Raw genomic sequence first — 5,503 nt, forward strand, 5'->3', positions numbered from 1 at the left:
CTGCTGGACAGAAAACAGCTCTAGGCGTCTTCACAACGCTGAGTCTGAGGGTCTGAGAGTGGGGAGAGGTTAGCCAGGCAGATGGCTAAATATAAGACTTCACTTTACCACTTATGCTTAAAGCTAGATTCATAAGGAGTTCTTTTTTGTGTTCGAATGGTGCTTATGAAGAAGCTTTTAATACCAGGTTACAGTCTGTCTGCCTGTTTAAATGGTTTGTGTTGTGTGGGAAAGCTGGTTGGGGCAGAGTGGGATAATCTCTGAAAATGCCTGGGTTTGTTTTATGGTTGAATTGTGGGAAAAGACATCAGCGCTAAACCCCCCTGCAGGTTCCCCACTCTTTCTTCTCTCACAAATTCTATTTTTCTCTGTTTTTCCAGCTATTGAATCAGTGTCATTTGTGGTTCACATAGATTTTATGAGAATTAGTACATGAGAATATTTCCACCCTAGTCCATACAGATATGGTTATTCAAGGATGAAATCTGAAGTATTTCTGGCACATAGAAATAGAATAGAATAGAATCAGTCCTGTTTTTATACATCAGTCCTGTGTTCCTGTGTCAGATGTCGGACTGGCAAAGAGCCTATCAGCACATTATGTGTGTTCATAATTCAGCAGTATGACTTGATTATCATAATGCACAGATGAGCACAGAGGAAAACACGATCATTGATCCTTGGCTATTTAGAAAGTCGGTAACACACTGAACCATCTTACATTCTGAATTTTTCATGAAACCTGTGATGCAAGTGAAGATCTGATCATTGTTGAGATGAATTTACAAAATGTGGGGCTCTGCAAAATAAAGCACAGTAATTGATTCATATCACTGGATATTTGGAGTATTTGTTTGTGTATTCATTTTCATGTGTATTCATTTTCATATCATATCACTGGATATTTGGAGTATTTGTTTGTGTATTCATTTTCATTCATTCGATTATTTCATTCCAATCCTGCTATAGAAAGGAACTGTGTGGTCAATATATGCATCAAATAAGGGGAAAAATTTGTTAAAAAATTGCTGCATTTTTTTTTTGTGTAGCAAAGCCATCCTCTCATCCTTTGAAGTCAGCTGGCACACTTAATAAATCCACTGGGGTTATTTTGAGAGTGCCAGGAAATGGTGTTTTTCAGGTATTACAGTTGTGGTGAAAAAAAAAGGCTCAGGCACAAGAAAATGTAGGTGATGTTGATGGTCTGTGGCCTCTTTCTCTCTGTAAATGGATGGATAGATGTGACAGTGATCTGCATATCCCAGTTATACATTTTTAATGCTCTTTCATATTTCACAGTTTTGGACTTAGTGATCCTATAGTAGTGATCCTATAGCAATGTGATAATTACAATATATACAGTGCATTCGGATGAATGCATGAAGTATTCAGAGCGCAACGCTTATTACACATTTTGTTATGTTACAGCAGTATTCCAAAATGGAAAGCGGATTGAAGTATGAAAGCAGATTCCAGTTCCTGCTGCTGAAAAACATCACCACAACGTGATGCTGCCACCACCATGCTTCACTGTAGGGATGGTATTGGCTTGGTGATGAGCAGTGCCTGGCTTCCTCCAAACATGACTCCTGGCATTCATACCCAATAGCTTAATCTTTTACTCATCAGACGGGAATTTTGTTTCTCAGGGTCTGAGAGTCCTTCAGGTGCCTTTTGGCAAACTCCATGTGCCTTTTACTAAGGAGTGGCTTCCACCTGACCACTCAACCATACAGGCCTGATTGGTGGATTGCTGCATAGATGGTTGTCATTGTAGAAGGTTATCCTTCAATTATAATCAACTCCAGTAAAGCAGCAGAAACATCTCAAGGATGTACAGGGGAAACAGGATGCACCTGAGCTTCATGGCAAATGCTATGAAGACTTATGTACATGTAATTATGGAGTGTTGTGTCTAGGATTCTGAGGAAAAAAAATATTTTAGTCCATTTTGGAATAAGGCTGTAACATAACAAAAATATGGAAAAAGTGATGCCCTGAGAATACTTTCCGGATGCACTGTATGTATATTTTTTCACATTTAGGTATGTGGAAAAATATACATTTAAAAAGGAAAAATTAAGTGCAATGTATTATGATCTACAAAGTGCAAAGGAGGTTTGACATTATGTGTGCAGCAGGTTTAGCTGCTCTGAGATATGGACAGGAACATCTTCCTCTTGGAATGCACTAGTGCCATCAGATTGTTAATGTCTTCTCATCATTTTTTTATTGACCTGCAAATCTACAGATCTCTCACAAATAACTTTCCCCCACTCTGGTTGTTCCTTTCCTGTCACCCATCTCCAAGACTTATGAATCAAGGCATACGTTTCTTAAAGCCCAGCTGGTCCCACGGAAAGTCCTTTGTCCAGCTAAACTGTGAGCTTGATCAATGATTTGCAGAGGCAAGTGCGAGTGGCTGCTCAAAACACAACTGAGCCTGAGTGTTCTTATCAGCACGTTCTCCTGAAGAGGATTTTATTGTTAGTTTATTACACATGACCCTCTGAAGTAACATACCTTCGGGCCGGGGAAATTAGACTTTGTCACCAAGCGTATTTTTGGAACAGGAAGTAAAGTACAAGAAGCGTCATGTTGATTTCACTGTGTGTTGTCATGTACCAGTTGCACAGTTTCTCACTTTGTACTTTAGATAAGGGAGTGAAATGTGTCATTAAGATAATATGTGTGTGTTTACAGTCGTGGCCAAAACTTTTGAGAAAGACAAATGCTGGTTTTCACAAAGTTTGCTGATTCAGTGTTTTTCGATCCTTTTGTCAGTTGTTTCTGTGGTGTGCTGAAGTGTAATTACAAGCATTTCATACATTTCAAAGGCTTTTATTGTCAATTACTTCAGATTTATGCAATATTTGTCAATATTTGCAGTGTTGGTCCTTTTTTTTCAAGACCTCTGCCAATTACCCTGATGTGCTATCAATTAACTTCTGGGCCAAATTCTGACTGATTGTGAACCATCCCATAATCAGTGCTTGGAGTTTGTAGTTGTCCACCTGCCTCTTGAGGATTTACCACAAGTTCTCAATTGGATTAAGTTCCGGGAAGTTTCCTGGTCATGGACCCAAAATGTTCTGTTCACCGAGCCACTTCGTTATCACTTTGGCCTTATGGCACGGTGCTCCATCATGCTGGAAAAGGCATTGTTCTTCACCAAACTGTTCTTGGATGGCTGGGAGAGGTTGCCAGAAGACCACCAACTCTCCTTCTCGACTCACACCACAAATCTTTCCCACTCATGTAGATCAGATGGATCCGCCCTGGATCTACCAACACAGGCCACCCAGATACTGGTTCAGTCCCTAATAATCTCAGACCCTAGCAGGTCTACATCTGACTGCCATCTGGCCTCTACAGCTAATACAGAATGCAGCAGCATGACTGGTCTTCAACGTTGCCTCCACTGGCACCCAGTAGCTGCACGCATCAGATTCAAAATACTGATGCTGGCCTACAAAGCCAAACATGGAGTAGCACCATCCTACCTCACAGCCCTTATTGTACCTTGTATTCTCAGAGCCTCCAGTACTGCTTGCCTGATCCCTGCACTGCTGAAGGTACGAGGAAGACACTCATCTAGACTCTTCTCTGTCTTGGTCCCTCGGTGGTTGAATGAACTTCCACTTGAGGTCAGAACAGCACAGTCACTGAGGATTTTCAAACGGCAACTTAAAACCTTCTTCTTCAGAGAATACTTAGACTAACTTGTAACTTTCTTGTAGTCTGACTTTCGTAAGAAAAACTACAACAGAGTGAATAAAATGATTGTATTCATGGTTTGAGTACTGGTGAACCACAACTGACATTGACGGTGACATGAAAGCATGTTGTAAGTTGCTCTGGATAAGGGCGTCTGCCAAATGGCATAAATGTAAATGTTGCCATCGGAGGGTGTTTTGATACCATTCTTTATTCATGGCTGTGTACTTGGGCAAAATTGTGAGTGAGTCCACTCCCTTGGATGAGAGGCAGCCCCACACATGAATGGTCTCAGGGTGCTTTACTGTTGGCACGAGACAGGACTGATGGTAGTGCTCACCTGTTCTTCTTCGGACCATCATTTTTCCAGATGCTGCAAACAATGACTTTACCCCACCAGTCCTCTGAAGTCCAATCCCCGTACTTTTTGCAGAATATCACTGTCCTTGTTGTTTTTCCTGGAGAGATGTGGCTTCTTTGCTGACCTTCTTGACACCAGGCCATCCTACAAAAGTCACTTCATTGATTGTAACATGGAAGCACGTTGTAAGTCGCTCTGGATAAGGGCGTATTCCAAATGCCTTAAATGTAAATGTAAAAGTCTTGGCCTCACAGTGCGTGCAGATGCCCTCACACCTGCCTGCTGCCATTCCTCTGCACTGGTGGCACCCCAATCCCACAGCCGAATCATCTTTAGGAGACGTCCTGGTGTTCGCTGGACTTTCTTGGGCGCCCTGAAGCCTTTGTCACAACACTTGAAGTTTTTGATGATCCGATAAATGGCTGATTTAGGTGCAATCTTAGTAGCGGCAATGTCTTTGCCTGTGAAGAACTTTTTATTCAACACAATGATGACTGCATTTGTTTCCTTGCAGGTAACCATGGACAACAGAGGAAGAACGATGATTTCAAGCATCACCCTCCTTTTAAAGCATCCAGCATGACAGAATGATCTCCAGCCTTGTGCTCGTCAACACTCTCACTTGTGTTAAAGAGAGGTTCACCGAAATGATCTCAGCAGGTCCTTTTGTGGCAGGGCTGAAATGCAGAGGAATTTTTTTTTTGGGATGAAGTTAATTTTCCTGGCAAAATGAGACTTTGCAATTCATCTGATCACTCGTCATAACATTCTGGACTAGATGCAAATCGGCATAATAAAAATGGAAGCCGCAATCTACTGCGATTCGTAAAAAAAAAAAAAAGCCATAAACCCAGTGTTTACTTCCTACTGTACCTCCCCCTCTGTTGATCATTGCCTCCCTGCAAGTTTCCTATCTGGTGGAGATCAACACAGGTTCACCGTAGACCCTGCAGATCAGGGTGTGTCACGATAACATATCTGTTTATTGCCACTGGGTCATGTACACCTTGACTGCCACCATTACCAGCAAGACAAGGACAACGCAATGACAATTTATTTACCCAAACCCTACCTCTCTTCCTCGCTGTAGAGAATATCACAGTTTTTTAATGTTATGTTTGTCCTGTCCTTGACATATTTTAATTTATAAAGCTCTTTGAATTACATCTCAATGTGTTGAAACTTGACACGTGAGATCCGATGACATTAATGTCGTATAAGAGCAAATGCCTTTTTATTTCGTGAACAACCCTGAACTTTACTGCAGGACGTCTGAGCTGATCCTCCCATGCTCTTGGTGTGTACGCGCACAGTTACGTGTTGCCAGTATCGCTTCTTCTACGCGATTTTGGACATCTACTATTTGTTGGCAGTCTATTGGCAGTCTTTGGGCTTTTGTGGCGCTTTTCTTGCCAGTCTCAATAT

This window comes from Denticeps clupeoides, chromosome 15 (assembly GCF_900700375.1).
Source record: "Denticeps clupeoides chromosome 15, fDenClu1.1, whole genome shotgun sequence".
Taxonomy (NCBI): Eukaryota; Metazoa; Chordata; class Actinopteri; order Clupeiformes; family Denticipitidae; genus Denticeps; species Denticeps clupeoides.